This window comes from Acomys russatus, chromosome 2, assembly GCF_903995435.1.
Source record: "Acomys russatus chromosome 2, mAcoRus1.1, whole genome shotgun sequence".
In the NCBI taxonomy this organism is placed as follows: Eukaryota; Metazoa; Chordata; class Mammalia; order Rodentia; family Muridae; genus Acomys; species Acomys russatus.
In genome coordinates, this window is record NC_067138.1 from 63,412,909 (window position 1) to 63,429,802 (window position 16,894).

Here is a 16,894-nt window from a genome sequence, read left to right on the forward strand (position 1 = left end):
AGGCTGGAGAAATGGCTCAGTGGTTAAGAGCACTTGCTGCTCTTCCAGGGGATCCAGATCCCACAGGGTGGCTCCCAACCACCCAGAACTCCAAATCCACAGGGGCCAATGCCATCTTCTGACCTCTGCAGGCACTTTGTGCATAGACATACAATCAGCCATAAAATGGATAAATCTGATTTTTAAAATTTTAGTAAAGGTTAAAAAACAACAACAACAACAGGAAAAAAAACAAACAAACAAACAAACAACCTGCCATGGCCTAATGTACCCAGAAGCCATAGAAATACAATTCAGCTAGCACAAGAATTCAGCTAGCACAAGAAACCGTAGTGCGGGGCAGGAGAGATGGCTCAGTGGTTAAGAGCGCCACCTGCGCTTCCAGAGGTACTGAGTTCAATTCCCAGCAACCACATGGTGTCTCACAACCATCTGTAATGTGATCTGATGCCCTCTTCTGCCCTATAGGTGTACCTTTAGGCAGAGCACTGTATACATAATAATGAATAAATAAATCTTAAAAAAAAAAAAAAAAGAAAAAAAAGAAACCGTAGTGCTGCCCCAGCTCACCCACAAACTGTTCATCCACTTCCTCAAACACTGAAGGACAGGTGCTGCGCAGCATGCACTTTGGGAATCAGTGTCAAGATGCTTACAGGCGCACAAAGGAGAGCGGATTTTCCTAACAATTTCAAAGCAAGGTGTCCTGGACGAGATGGCAAGGGAGATGTTTGACGTACTGGGGGTCTTTTAAAGGTCCATGTGTTCAAAGAGATGGTGAGAGCGCTGCAATGAGTGCGGTAGCGGGACCTTTGAGACCAGAGCCTGCGCTAGCCTATTCCCAAAGAGGACAGGAGCAGCCTCCAGGCCTCCTCATCTGTTTATCTGTTGATAGACAACCACACTGATTCCTTACCTCTGTCTGTCTGTCTGCAACTTCTTAGAAATGACACACAAAACACTGTAGTTTTTTGCTTGTTTGTTTTGCGTTTGTTTGTTTGTTTGTTTGTTTCTGAGGCAGGGTGTCTCTGTGTAGCCTTAGCTGTCCTGGACTCACTTTGTAGACCAGGCTGGCCTCAAACTCACAGAGATCTACCTGCCTCTACCTCCCTGGGTGCTGGGATTAAAGGGGTGTGCTACTGCATCGGGTAACACTGTAGATTTTTTTTAAACACATACCTAAAAGGTGTTAAAAAATAGAAATAATGCAAAAGAGGCTATTGCACTTTTTAAAAAGTATTTAAGCCTCTAAATCACCGAATGAGTTATCTCATGCTTATCTATAAACTAATGCATGACTCAAAATATTTAAATGTGGAACATCATAGACTCTTGTCCCAAACCACAGCCGCCTCAAAAGGGGAAACAGAACAGTCTGTTCTACTGAGTTATCTAGCCTAAATAACTTAAGCATGCACCAAACTCTATCAGCATACCATAAAGATGCTCACTGCTGGCCAGGGGTGTGTGGCACATGCCTTTAATCCCAGCACTCGAGAGGCAGATGGATCACTGTGAGTTCGAGGCCAGCCTGTTCTACAAAGCGAGTCTAGGACAGCCAAGGCTACACAGAGAAACCCTGTCTCAAAAAAAACAAAAACAAAAACAGAAACAACAACAAAGAAGATGCTCACTGCCATATCATTTTCTAACTCTTTGCTGAGAACGTCTCATTTGTTTCAGTAGTTTTCCAACACAGGAAAACACCCATCCCCTTCGCTGGCTGGTTCAAGTCAGTATTTGTCAACTTCCGATTAAAGAGCCTGATGAAGTGCAAGGGGAAAACTGAGTCAGAGACCTCTCCTTAGAGAGGCGTACAAGCTCTAGGAAGACAAATGTTGATTATAATTTTGAAAACTAAATACGTGACAAGGATGACAGAAGAAATCAGCTCCTTTGGAAGTCAGAATGGTGAGGAGCTGTGGGTTCAGGTGTCTCGTGATGCAGGCAGTGTTCTTTCTGTCAGGTCTTAAAGGAAGCTTGCAAAGTTTAGGGAATTTTGAATTTCTTTTCCAAAGTGGATTTTTTATTTAAAAAAAAAGGATTTCAAGCCTTTTTTTTTCCTCTTTGTTTTTAGATACAAATGTGATGCTCCAGCAGGGCCAACAATAAACACAAGTATACCAATTTTTAACAATTCGTGTATGACAAAATGCTATGCAGCTGAAGACCTGCCTGTGAAAGCCTTTTTATAATCTGAGACTCTCACTTTCTGACTTCTTGCATTTTCTAAGTACACTACCTGGCCCCACAACCTACAGGAACCTACTGGAAGGTCACACACTACTCACAAATCATTGACTGAAGCAACAGTCTCATGCTCGTTAGTTTTTGTTTTTAATGAGAATCAAGCAAATGTTCTTGCCCTTTTTTTTTTTTTCTTTGCATTGCAACCAAAGCCTTTTCCAGAAGAGAACCTGGCTGACCACCCCAGAGCAATAATGGGAATATGATACAGTACAGTTCCTGATGAGAATTCTAGCAGATGAATACACAGAGTTTTCTATCACGACGTCTGGAATGGTAACAGTGCTTCAGTGTGGACACTTAAGACTTCTGGAACGAAACTCAGGTCTCAGATCAGCCACTTGGCAAGTGGAGCACCGAGGACCAGTTAGTTAACCTCCTTCTTAACATATAGGGTAGATACGCTTGTTTTGGAGATTAGCTTGGTGTCTGAGAAACACTTGGACCAGCACTTGGCACAGAGCACCATGAAAGTGTCTACTAAGACACAAACATGTCACTCACCAATATTCAAGACGTTTCCATTTGCTTATGTAAAGGCGGTCGGTCTCCAATACTTTTAGTGCAGGTGCTCTCCCAACACAACTACATCGAACAAGTACTAAGACTGACCTTTTATAACTTTGTTGTTGCTGTTGCTGTTGTTCTTAATATCGTTTATTAGCACAGTAACAAATGCAGACATAAGAAGTCTAAAACAACCAATCCACTGAGCAGTTCCTAGTCCACGCTTACAGTTAACAGCTTAAGGTTTTTCACTACAGGTTTCCACAAATCTTGATTCAACTCTAAAAGTAATTTGCATATCAAATAAAATACATTAACTACTCATTTCCTACATGATGTCTTAAAATATCATTGTTTCCTTCTAAGAAGGAAAAACAAACTCCAAGGTTTCAAACAAGAAAATAGGATTTTACATAAATGGCCATGTGTGTAACCTATTCAAATTTAAGCTGATTTCTTAATGTTAGAATAATTGACCATAGGAATATTATAATTCCATTATTTAACATCTCAGCCATATATTAAAATGTGCTTATACTTGAATGTTTTAGAAATGCCAAAGGAACATGCGTTTTTTGGTATTTTCTAAAAATCCAGAAAGTTCCTAATTTAAGAGTTTAAAGCATTGTCCATTTAAGTATCTTAGAAACCGAAAATAATTTGAAGAAGAAAAAAAAAATACAAACCCAAGGATCTAACCATTTTCAGTCACTACAAATGCAGCACACACAAGCATTCTAAATTATGAGGTGGAAAAACAAAGTCTAAAAAGAAAAAAAAATAATAAAGTAAGCCAGGCGTGGTGGTACACATCTTTAATCCCAGCACTGGGGAGGCAGAGGCAGGCAGATCGCTGTGAGTTCGAGGCCAGCCTGGTCTACAAAGGGAGTCCAGGATAGCCAAGGCTACACAGAGAGACCCTGTCTGGAAAACAAAAACAAAAAAAAAACCAAAAAACAAAAAAATGTAAATGTAAAACTATTCCAGTTCCTCTCCGCATAGGTAGATAGCTCTACACAGCTGGGCTGCTGAGCTTCACTTCTTTTTAATACTGTTTGCCTTGGGACTTCTATGAGCAGGGGTGGAGAACTGACAAATTGGAGTCACCTGTTCCACCTCCAGCCACTGTCGCACACAAAACACGAGCACCTTCCAAACCACGGTGTTTATCCATGACAGGCCAGCCTTTAGGTGCTAACAGAAACACTTACAAGGGGCTGGGTTTCAGGAAGGCACACATCACAGGTATCCAAGTCACCACCAGTGTCACAGCAGGACACATGGATTACCCTATGGTAGCAATTTTTGCTCCACAAAGGGACTATGAGCATTTGCTGGCTGGAAATTTTCTTCCCTTGCCCCTCTGATTCAGCTTGTTCTCACACAGATAATAATCAGCTCTGTGTATCACATGGTTTTCAAAAAAAAAAAAAAAAAAAAATCCCTGTTTTCATGACTTACGACAGCACTGAGCGAGGAAAACATGCTTACAATTTATCTTTTTTGTTTGTTTGGTTTTATTTTTGTTTTTTGAGACAGAGTTTCTCTGTGTAGTCTTGGCTGTCCTGGACTCAAGTTTGCAGACCAGGCTGGCCTCGAACTCACAGCGATCCGCCTGCCTCTGGCTCCGAAGTGCTGGGATTACAGGTGTGCGCCACCACCGCCCGGCTGTAATTTATCTTTATTATTCTCTATATTATTATACTATCGACTCAGAAATAATCTCTAGGTTGTCGATGCTTTCTTTGATGCGAAGTTTTTGCAAAGACAAAAACAGTAGTAAGTTGTTCTTATGTTTGCATTATGAAAAATGGACTGAAAGAAAAGGGGGGATGAGAAAACTGTACTTTTTAACTGGCATTTATGTCTTGTAGAGTATCAATACTTAGGGCTGGGTTCCAAGCTATGTCTCTTTGTTTTGTTTTTTCGAGACAGGGTTTCTCTGTGTAGCCTTGGCTGTCCTGGACTCGCTTTGTAGACCAGCCTGGCCTGGAACTCACAGCGATCCGCCTGCCTCTGCCTCTGGGATTCAAGGCGTGTGCCACAACGCCCGGCTCCAAGCTGTCTACAAGAAAGCCAACAGTAAGGGTACGTTTTCAAGATAGGGTTGGGGGGGGGGGGTGTCAGGTGTGCTTCATGGGAGGTGAGGACCGAGCTATAGAAAGTTATATAGCAATCTCTTCAAGGAAGTTTTGTAGCCTTGGTTTGGTTTTTGAGGTGGTGGGACTAGAACCCAAAGTCTTGTACAGCTAGATAAACATTTTACCACTAACCTACATCCCAAACCAAGAAGTTTTCCTCTTGTTTAACTATCCATCTGTCCTCTATTATACACATGTATTCTGTCCACTCCCCTTGGGGGATGTCACCGAAATTCCTGGCTTTTTGTTTGCTTGTTTTGTTTTTGGTTTTTTTTATGATGGTACCAATGCAGCAAATGGGGAAAACCAATTTTTATAGTGCCAGATATTCCCCCTTAAAAAAAAAAACTGTTTAATAAGTATTCTCTCCTTTCCGGTCAGTAAGTGCAGAGAAAAAAAAAAAAATAGGCATCTACCCACAAGCCTGTTATCAGCGAACACCCCCAAGAGCAGTGCCTCATTTAGCAACGGCCTAGGAGTCAGAAAGCACAACGACAAAAAAGGGGAAAAAAATTAAAAAGCATAGACTGTTTTCCCCAGCCTTTAGGATTCCTCCGTTTGGAACCACCAGTTTTGACAAGATTCACAGAGAAGCAGGACTACAGAGTCTTGCACCCGGCCATACCTAGGCCACCCGGCCAGGAGGCGCTGCGGGCCAGTCTCCAGGGGCCACCCGCAGGCCGCCCAGCCCCCACCCCCTGGCGGCGGAGCCAGGCCCAGCACCCGAGATGCAAGTTCTGCGCCGCCCGCCGGGGTTACTTGCGGTCATTCGGCTGCACCACCTAGCCCCAGCTTCTCTATGGGTGCTCGTCCCAAAGTCTCCCCAAGGGACGGCCAGCAAAAAGCAAGAAGATGAGCCAGAGGGTGAGGGGGAAATGGGCACCCCAGTTTCGGGTTTCTGCAGACTCTCCTAAGTTTTCTGTCTTTAGGAGGAACAAAAGTCGTCTCCCACTTTGCGCCAGGGGCTGCAGCTCTCCAGAGCGCAGGGAGCCAGTGGGCAGGACCCCGGGGTCGAACAAAGCCCCGAGGCCTCAAAGCACGCAATAGCACAAAGATCCCGTTTGAGACAATTCCTACTAGAGGTTTTTTTGGTTTTGTTTTTGGTTTTTAAACATGGACACGCCGCCCCAGTCCTGGGATACGGATCACCAAGTCAGAAGCCAACCCAAACCAGTTAAATAATGGAGTGGGGACTCAGATGTGACACTTGTAGGCGACGGCCAACCCGGACCCTGACAATGAGAGACGTTTCGCAGAGGATCCTCATCTTCCAACCTCAGTGGCTGTGCCCCTAGGGCGCCCGGGAACCCTGGCTCCCACTGCGCTCGAGAGAAGATCTCTGCCGCCAGAGATGCTCTCGCGGGTCTCCGGTTCAGGGAGACCTCCCAGGGTCGCCTAAGCCAGCCCCAGGACATCCTCTTCCCACTTACGCCTCCTCTGCCCTATCCGCATCCCTAGAGGTAGAGAATACGCGGGTTGGAGGACCAAACACTCCGAAACGAAGTGCTTAAGCTCCCTTGGCCCCTGAAACAAAATGCCCAAGTCTCTGAAGAACCTCTTACCTGTTTTCCACTTTGGTGTTTGCTTCCGTTTCCCCCAACCCCTGAACAAACCCTTCCAGAAAGGGAGAGGAAAAAGTGGGGAGCAACAGGGAGCAGAGTAGCTCCCCAAACCGGCTGTGCCTGCGCGGGTCCCGCGGCGCCCCCTGCCCAGATTTACGCGCGCCGCAGAGAGAGATGCGGGCTCTGCCGGTCCCGGCCCGCTCGCTCGCTCGCTCGCCCTCGGAATTACTGGTTTTTGCCGCGACTAGTTCCTTTTATAGATTCGGCTGTGCCGAGCGCCGGGGTTACTACCGGTCAAACGCTGTTCTCTCCCTCTTCCCCCGCCCCCTTCCCGGCCTCTGTTTATGTAGTTCAGTCACTCAGCAGAAAGCACGTGGAGCTGCGGCCCGCCCCTTAAACCGGCGACAGTGGGCCGCGGCGGGCACCCGGGGCGCATGGTGCTAGCTTCGTGGGGTCCTTTTTTGTAGCCCCTGCTCTGACCCGCCAGCCTCGGACGGGAAAGTCCGGACTTGAGCTGAGTCAGACACTTGGCATTCCCGGCAGCGAAGGGAAAAAGGGGAAAAAACCGCTTCATTCAAACTCTTGCTTTCTGCAATTGTTTGAGTTTTGTTGTATTTTTGGTTGGTTGGTTTGTTGAGGGTGGGGGTTGTTTTGTCTTGTTTTTTTGTTTTGTTTTGTTTCTCTCTAGCTCCTCTTGTCAGTTTACTCGGGCCCCAGGTTGGGAAGAAAGGCTGACTCCTCCAGATGCCAATCATTTTCTATCTCTACTCTTCTTTTCAAAGTCCTAGATTGGGGAGAGGGAGGGTGGGTTTACAAAGTGAATATTGGCCTGATTTTGCCTTCTGCCTCAAAGCTTGACTTTGGTTTTCAAGGGACGTCCCGCAGTCAATGGGCCGGCTTGGTGGCACATGCCTATAATCCCAGCGCTCCCACTCCAGAGGCAGGCAGACCTCTGTGAGTTCAAGGCCAGCCTGGTCTACCAAGGGCAGCTGTGATTTTTAGAGTGGATTTTGATGTCAAACTGAACCAAAGTTACATGAAGTTTTTCTGCCTCTATTTTGTTTTTATTTATTTCAACTGAGAAAGAGTTTCATATAATCTGGTCATAAACTCAATTACTTTGAATTCCTGACCCTCTTGCTTCCCAAGGCCTAAAATTACAGGAACAGGGCACCACACCCAATTTGTGCAGTGAGGGGAGATAAAGCCAGCTTCTTGTACGCTAAGTAAGCCCTCTGCCAACTGAGCCACAGCCTTAGACCTTGTCTCCTGGCTTTCAAGGAAAGAGAATGTTCTCTTTGTCTCTGAGGAGTTTTCTGTTAAATGAATTTTGTGGAAACCTTTGAAGTCCTTGCAAGAAGGGCACCGTAAACAGAATCCTACTGAGTGACCATCAGTGACGTCTTTTGTGACAGCCTATAAGCTGTTTCCTGTGCCAGACTTGCACGAGTCCAGTACTAGGAAAGAACATGGAACAATTTAAAATAACGTCTGTGATGGTCTGTGTACAAAGGAGACTGCCTAAGGGAAAAGCCAGCATTGGCCACACGGTTTTAGGAAGAGATTAAGCCTCTCTCTCCTAGGCCTCTCTATTCCCTTTCCTCACTTCCTCCAGACTCACAGTGTTTGAAATCCTAGAGCGTGCACACACACACATGCACACGCACACACGCACACATGCACACGCACACACACACTCGCGTTTTGCAGTTTGAAGGGCATAGTTCCCAAGAGTGTGCCTATTAAATTTGATTCCCAGAATCTACCTGACAGCTCACAACCATCTGTAGCTCCAGTTCCAGGAGATCTGACACCGTAGTCTGGCCTCCACAGCACCAGACACAAACATGCATACAGGCAAAACACTCATGTATGTAAATAAATCTTTTTTAAAGGATTTATTTTTTGTGTTTTGCCTGCTTCTCTGTGTGTGTGTGTGTGTTTGTGAGAGAGAGAGAGAGAGAGAGAGAGAGAGAGAGAGAGAGAGAGAGAGTCAGGTCTCCTGTATCTGATGTTACAGACAGTTATGAGCTGTCATGTGGGTGCTCGGATTTGAACTCAGACCCTTTGGAAGAACAACCAATGCTCTTAACTACTGAGACATCTCTCAAGACCAAATACATTTTTTTCTTTTTATTTATTTATTTATTTTTGGCTTTTTGAGACAGGGTTTCTTTGTGTAGCCCTGGCCATTGTGAAGTTGCTTTATAGACCTCAAACGCACAAAGATTCAGCCTGCCTCTGCCTCCTAAATGCTGGGATTAAAGGTATGTACCACCACCGCCCAGGCTTTTTTTAATCTTAAAAATAAAAATTAACTTCTTGGGTTCTTTAATAGGGAGTAGGTGGCAGTTAAGCGCTTTGAAAATCAGGCAGTTCGGATGCTGGAGAAAGAACAAAGACTAAGAAGACAAAACCCAGGCAGAGCATCCCTGGATCCTCACCATGTGAAAGCAATGGCCCCCAAGCCAAACTCCACCCCTTCAACAAAGAAGCCCTGTGTGGTTAAGAATCTGCCCCAACTCTCACTGCAATGAATACACAAACACACCAAGATGTTGGGACTATTTGTAAGCATTTTGTAAACTTTTATCCTTAAACCCCCTACAGAGTGCCGGCAATGGGGACACAGGCCTTTGACCCCAGCACTTGAGAGGCAGAAGCAGGTAGACCTCTTAGTTCCAGGGCAGCCAGATCTGCACAAAGAAACCCTGTTGTTGAAAAGCAAACAAGTCAGCTGGTGGTTGTGGCACATGCCTTTAATCTGAGCACTTGAGAGGCAAAGGCAGATCTCTGTTAGTTCGAGGACAGACTGGTCTACAAAGCAAGTCCAGGACAGCCAGGACTACACAGAGAAACCTTGTCTCAAAAAACCAAAAATGAATAAATAAATAAAACCTACAGCGATCAAATGCTTCAGCCAAGCATTAGTGTGTTGACACCAAGTGCATGGTCTGCCAGTGGGACAGTATCTTACCACCCAACTGCTGAATTTCAATAGTACAAATTTAGATGACATCACGATTCTGAGAGAAAGAAGTTTCTTTCTTTCTTTTTTTTTTTTTTTTTTTTGCTTTTGTTTTTTGTTTTATTGTTGGGTTTTTGGGAGAGAGTGGTTTGGTTTGGAGGCGGGGGCGGGGGTTGTTGAGACAGGGTCTCTCTGTGTAGCTTTGGCTATCCTGGACTTACTTTGTAGACCAGGCTGGCCTCGAACTCACAGTGATCTGCCTGCCTCTGCCTCCCAAGTGCTGGGATTACAGGCATGAGCTACCAGGCCCTGCTTGTTTTGGTTTTTTGAGACAGGTTTCTCTGTATAGGTCTGGCTTCCCTGGCACTTGCTCTGTAGAGAAGGCTGGGAGAAGGAAGTTTCAAAGTGGGAATCTCTCCAGCTTTTGTGTCCCTGGTTAGTTTGTTCCTGAGCATGTTTCCACATCTTCTGATCCCTACAACATCTTCACCAAAGCCAGACGCTGTCCTAGGAAGCCTCTCTCCCTTTGCTCACCACTGTGGCTCTGAAGCACTGGATTCCATTCATGTGCCCTGGGTGGCTTGAGGTTCTATTCTGAGATAGCCCTGGGATCTTCTAATTACAGACTTGACCTTCAGGCAGCTGTGGCTGGACAGACCTTGTAAGGGGTCACAGAGATACAAGAAGCTCAATGTTATCGTTTCATGAAGGTCTTCAAATCAAGATTCCCTGAGAGGCAGTGCTTAGAGGATCCTTTCGATACCTACCCTGCGGCCAGTCTGCAAACACCTCGTTTAAAATAGAAACTATTTCTTTAAAAATAGAGATGGTTTTCACCACACGTGTGTTTCTTGCCTGCTACAACTACCTATTTGGTTCCAAGCAGATGAGAAAATAAAACATTGCAGAAAGTCAGTGAAGAACTTCTAAAAATGTAAACAAAATCATTTTTGAAGATGAAAGTTAGAGTGATTAAGAAAACTTACTTGAGCCGGACGTGGCGGCACACGCCTTTGGTGCCAGCATATGCCTTTGATGCCAGCAGAGGCAGGAAGAGCACTGAGTTCGAGGTCAGCCTGGTCTACAAAGTAAGTCCAGGACAGCTAGGACTACACGGAGAAACCCTGTCTCGAAAAACCAAACCTCCCCTCCCCCCCCCCAAAAAAAAGAAGAAAGAAAAGAGAATCCAAAAAGCAAAAAAACCTACTTGTCAGAACATTGGAGAATGAAATATAGCTCAAAATTACAAAAAGAGGACTAGAGAGATGGCTCAGTCAATAAAGTACTTACCGTGCAAGCATGAGGGCCTGAGTTCATATCCCCAGAGCCAACATAAAAAGCCAGGTGCACTATACCAGTAATCCCAGCACTGGAGAGGTGGAGAGGGAAGATGAATGGAACCAGCTGGCCAGCCAATCTAGCAAGATCAGTGAGCTCTGGATCGGTGAAAGGTTCTGCCTCTAATCAATCAATCAATTAATTAATTAAGGATAAATTGAAGAAGACACCAGATGTTGACTTTAGCTTCCAAATACACACACACACACACACACACACACACACACACACACACACACTTTTTTTCCAAAAAAAAAAAAAAAAAAAAAAAAAACAAAATTGGTAAATCACCTTTAATAAGGAGAGATGAAAAGACTTATGGTTCAAATCTGTGTAAGCTTAATTCAGATACATGTTTAGACACAGAGAGAACTCCTCAAGCCATCAGTGATCAAATGACAAACACAAGGTGCCATCTTTATAGAAAAGAACGGGCTCTAAGCCACACAGACTCTGAATGCAGTGTGGTTCCATTTGCGAGTATCAACATGATTCCTTCTGTGTTAATGTGTAGTCTATTAACACCCAAGCAAGATGCAGCACTTTATTCTGGCCTTGAAAAACATATCTTTACAGGTTTTGGTTAGGGTCAACCAGTTAGTACGATTTGTAAACAGACAAATCCTGAACATTAGGTAAAGGGTGAGTTACACTTTTTCCTACAAGCCACAGTTCCAATCTGCCTTTCTCCAAATTCTTTCTTTGACATTACAGGCAAGCTTTAATGAGTGACACGGGCCATAAAGAATCTCTCTTTTTGTAATTATTTAAAAATTTAATGCAGAAAAGTACCTGAAACTCAGACAGACAGTTTATAACTGGTAATGTTGATGACCTCTTTTAGGTCCATAGGCTATTTGATCTCTGGTATTTGACACTGTTGGCACACCTGCCTTCCTGAAACTAGTTCTTACGTTTCATGAATCTGGTTCCTTTCTGGCTGCTTTGCCTCTTTAAGCATACTTTATCTAACTCCTCTGTCTCTGTCTCTCTCTGTCTCTCTGGTGTGTGTGTGTGTGTGTGTCTGTGAAGGGGGGAAGAGGGGAGAGAGAGGCAGCAGCAACTCACAATTGGCATCCACAGGGCTGACTTGGAACTGTCATTATATATCATTAGAAATTACAAATCAGAGTTTTCTTGCTGGATTTTTCTTTTTCATTCCTCCTAGCTTTGATTTTATTTTGTTTTACTTGGCATTTGTTTTCCTTAAGAAAGCCACCTGTTAACATTTACCAGCGCAAAATGATGAAACGTTCTGCAAGTTACAACCTCCTCCCCACCAAGAAAACCCAAATTTTATTATCTTCCCTTTAAACCTCTCTTTCCATTTGAAAAAATAAAAATAAAAGCCTTCACCCAACGTTCTTGTTCAGCCATCAACTCTGGGAAATCGCAGCCTTGCTTAACATTTTTATCCCTGTCTTCATCTTTCCCTTCTCATTTGAAAGGACATCACGGCCAGGCCAGGGGTACCGCCTCCAAACCTTTTAAACATTTTCCTTCTGCTCCTCCATCTCCACTGTCTATTTCAAGCCTGAAACGTGGCCTTCTGTATTGAAAGGCTGCTCCCTCCTCCTATTTATCCTCCCTAGAGGAAAATTGTTCACTTGAAGGAGAAGGGGAAGTGGGGGGGGGGAGGTAATTAAATCACACAAAACAAAAATAATCGTCAGTGGCAGCACCCCTCCTACATTCTATTGTCCTTAGCCTGCAAAAACAAAAAGCAAAGAAAAACCCAAACAAATGAACTGCATTCCGACTATCTGAAGAAGACCTAGGAAGCGGTTTTTTGACCCCTTAGCAGCTGAAGGCCTTTGAAGCTGAGTCTGCTTCATCCACCCCTGGTCCTACAGCTGCCTGCTGCCACCCTGCGTGCTGACTCATCGGCTTCCCCATCCCCACCTCAGCTTCTATCATCTCCACCTCAGCTGTCCTGTTACACTGTTACCCCAGAGTACAGAAAAGGTCGGCAGTTGCAGCATTAACAGTAGATAAGAGAAAGACCTTTCTAGTATCCAAATTGTAAGTAAAGTTTACCCCCAACTCAAATCTATGGACATGACTCCCCACCCCACCCCACCCCCGAGATTCACAGAGGCACTTATGGATAAGTACCCTTATGTGTGAAGAAAGTAACTGGACTCAGTAGCTTAAAGGAAGACCCCAGCCAGCAGAAGCTAGGCATCTCCATTTTAACCCCTTATTCAGGATCCTTTCCTGACACAGGAATCCATATTCCTGGCATGATGTGGGGGATGCAGGGTGGTACTAAGCCTTTGCCAAGAGCTATCCTTCTCTATGACACAAAAGAATAAGTCATTAAAAAATAGACCCGAAGAAATTTTCCCGATCCCATTTCCTAGCTTCTGAAGAAACAAGTCTCTTTTCCCTTCCTCTCTGTGCACCCTGGGGACAACTCCTTCCAGAGGCTGGCATTTTTTGTCCTTGTGGTTATTTCGGACACTTCCTTATGGCTCCTACATGGATTCTCAACAATTGTTCGGACAAAACAAATGTTCACGCTATTGAAAGACCAAGTGCCCAGCTGGGCTGTGACCCCCTCCTGCTTCCCCCTCTCTGGTCACGCATGCTTTGGGTGAGGTGCTCTGTCCGGTAAAACCTGAGTTTTGTTTTTATCTGGCCCCAGATCATATGTCATAAGGGACCTTCTCCATTCTTCTGGGCCTGCCGCGCTAACACTGATCCTACAGGACCATTTCCTGACTGGTTCCACACACCTCGATTCAGCAAGAAATCTGTCTACTTAACGTTGGGGTTGGACAGTCTTGGCATGGTCTCTAAATGAGAAAAGAAAGCAAAATGGAGGAGTCTAGAGCTAAGATGGCCAAGAAAAGTAAGTTAGAGGAAAGGGGAGAGTGGTATAATAATGGTGTGATACATACCGCTGCAAGGCGATCGTCGATCCAAATCAGTGGGCGAGGAAGAAATCTGTCCAAAGAAATCACAAAAATTACAACAAAGGGGCTGGAAAGATGAGTACCTGCTGCTCATGCAGGAGGACCTGAGTGTTGCATCCCAGCACACACATAAAAATCCAGAGGGGCTTAAGGGTGGGAAGAAGTGCAGGGTCAATGGAGCTGGTCTCCAGGTTCAATGGGTCCCTATCTCAAAAAAACAGAGCAAGACACCCAACATTCCCTTTTGGATTCTATATATGCTCACGAAAACAACAAAAAATTAATGAGTTAACAAATATATATATATGACTCAGAACTTGTTCAAGAATATCTTTCATTATCACTCTAAGAGTGAACAGTTCAAAATCATTTAATCATCTAACTGTGTAAAGTCTCTAAACAACCTCCGCTATTCACAGGATAGAATATTGCATAACCACGAGAAATTAAAATTATGTTTTCAGAAATTACTGGCACAAGAAATATCTCATGGTCAAAGTTCACTGAAAAGACAAAACTAGAGCCAGGCATGGTGGCACATGCCTTTAATCCCGGCACTTAGGAGGCAGATCTCTGTGAGTTTGAGGCCAGCCTGGTCTACAAAGAGAGTTCAAGGACTGCCAAGGCTACAGAGAGAAACCCTGTCTCAAAAAAACAAAACAAAAAAAGAAGGAAGGAGGGAGGGAGGATGGAAGAGAGGGGAGGGAATGCCCAGGGCTAGAGAGATGATTGAGGGTAAAGAGTACTCGCTGAGGGGCTGGAGGGATGGCTCAGGGTTTAGGAGCACTGGTTACTCTTCCAAAAGCACTCACATGGCATTTCACAACTGTCTCTAACTCCAGGCCCAGGGGATCCAAAACCCTCACACAGACATACATGCAGGCAAAACACCAATGCACATTAAATAATGAATAAATGAATGAATGGACAGATGGATAAATAAATAAATCATTTAATAAAAGAAATCCTAGCATATTTAAGCCTTTTTTTTTTCTTAACCTGATCTTCTGTGTATCCATGCCTGTGTTTCTGCCTATTCGTGTACTCTGGGCGTTTATGAGCTAGTCATGTAAGCTGTTGAGATTGCTTGGAATATGTCCTATTGAAAAAAATGACAGCTGTTATTGTCATTGTCACTGAGTTCCTTTAACATTATTATCTTAAAGTACAATGCAAGTATTCCTCAATATCTGTAAGAATTTAATAAATGTGGCTCTTTCTAACATTTTCATGTACGGATTTTTTTTTTTTCTAATGCAGTTTACAATGAAATGAGTCAGTATGAAATGTGCTGTTAACCAACCGGAGGAGCAAACGTGATTGTTACCATTTTGTCAGTCGCTCATATACTTATCTCTTAGCCGGAAGTCCAGTATTTCCCTCTTGAGATGCCCCTCTCCCCACTGTCAGCATTGCTGTGTAAAGCTTTGGGAACTAGAGATTTTGGTAGGGTAGGTTCGTGGTAATATTTTTAATGACTCGTTGTGTCACTTTTACAAAGCAATATGGCTGAAGACTGGCCCCACCAAGCCCCACATACCCTTGCTGCTCTTAGGAATGACCTTCATGCTGATCCTGATTGCAGAACACCTTTATTGTGGCCCCTGGCAGGATAGCACTTTAGTTTCTGTCAGCAGTTGACCACTGAGGATCCTCTGACTACATCTAGCTTTTTTGACACAGGCTTTGGGGTGAAGAGTGTTGAAATTTTATTTGAAATAGTTAACGCAATGGAAATGTCACCCAAAAGTCTCCATTTATCATTTCTGTTGAAATGGTGGAAGATCGGTAGCACAACCAGTAGGGACCAACGCTGACGAGGGCTCTCTCAGTTGAGAGATGCTCTTTCTACATCCCCAAACCCTCTTTACATCACTGCTTTTGGCATCTGATCCACACATCTTACCTCTACCATCTTCGGCATTGGTATCCCTCAGACTACAAGCTCTTAGTGCGTAGGATGAAAAGTAAAGCAAGATGGTGGTCAGCAGCGTATCTTCATTTCTGAGAACATACTGGGAGCATGTGAGTGTGGTAGCCAGTGGATTCACCTAAATCTTGCTGGACTTGAATCTAGCTGAGAATCCTGCATTTTAAGTTAATTTTTGATTACTGCGTTGATAATCAGATATTCATCTTTCCTTGAAGATCCCACAGAGCCCTGATACTGAACCTAACTTGAGTCACAAAGCAGCAAAAGGCAAGTCTTCAAAAATCTCACTCTTCACCAATATCAAAGGCCTAGTAAAACCAGGAGGTAGAAAGCAACCCTCTTTTTCCTTTTTTTTTTTTTTTTTTTTTTTTGGTTTTTCGAGACAGGGTTTCTCTGTGTAGCCTTGGCTGTCCTGGACTCACTTTGTAGACCAGGCTGGCTTTGAACTCACAGTGATCCACCTGCCTCTGCCTCCCAAGTGCTGAGATTAAAGGCATGCACCACCACACCTGGCTAGAAAGCAACCCTCTTTTGAGGAGGACTAAAAATAACACCAAAGAACACACCAAGACACCTAAAAACCCAAAGGTTGATCTAAGTCACTTTGTTTATTGAGCCGAACCCTGAAAATAAACGAAAGATACAAGATAGGAAACAGCCCTACCGTGGGGGCAGTGAGGTGAAGGTGGAGAGGCAATGGATCAGGAAAACTGGTGGGCAGCTGGGAGACCAAGCAGACCAGGACAAACCACCACCACGCCCCCACCCCACCCAACCCCCCACCCCCGGGGAGGGGGAACATTTTCAGTTGCTTGACTTTCATGAGTATGATAATCATTTGTTCTGCAGGCACTTGGTCATTGGACATTCTGAGAAATGACCAATGTGTCATAAAAATACAATACAGTAAAAACCAAACTTACAGTTTCACATTCTTCATTTTCCTGAGAACCATGCAATGGCAAACCCAAATGAGAGGATGAGATGGCAATGGAGCTATAGAGTCATAGTAATTAAATTGTAAAAATGGATGCCTTAAAAGCAGTTGCTTTTTAAGTCAACCATCAATTTATCCAGGCATAATTTCTAAATTGAGTAAGAAATAGCCTTTTCATGTCATTCTCTCAGTCACCACATACATAAAATTATACTTTGTACTTAACAAAGGTACAAAATTTGATTTTGCTACCACATAAGGGTTTTGCAAGGTTTTTCCTCCAACCCAAGAGTTTGCATCTTGTATATCAAAGGTAAATACTTTTAAATATCCTTATAATGTG

At 44.1% G+C, this 16,894-nt stretch overlaps 1 protein-coding gene across 1 annotated transcript in view; it reads right to left on the reverse strand.

The window, feature by feature from the left end:
- Positions 1–6,660, reverse strand: part of Abca1 (ATP binding cassette subfamily A member 1) — a 124,188-nt gene extending 117,528 nt beyond the window's left edge. Inside the window, exon 1 of the mRNA XM_051162082.1 lies at positions 6,458–6,660. The gene's annotated coding sequence lies outside the window, so the exon portion shown is untranslated. The remainder of the gene's footprint in view (positions 1–6,457) is intronic.
- Positions 6,661–16,894: the final 10,234 nt, after the last annotated feature.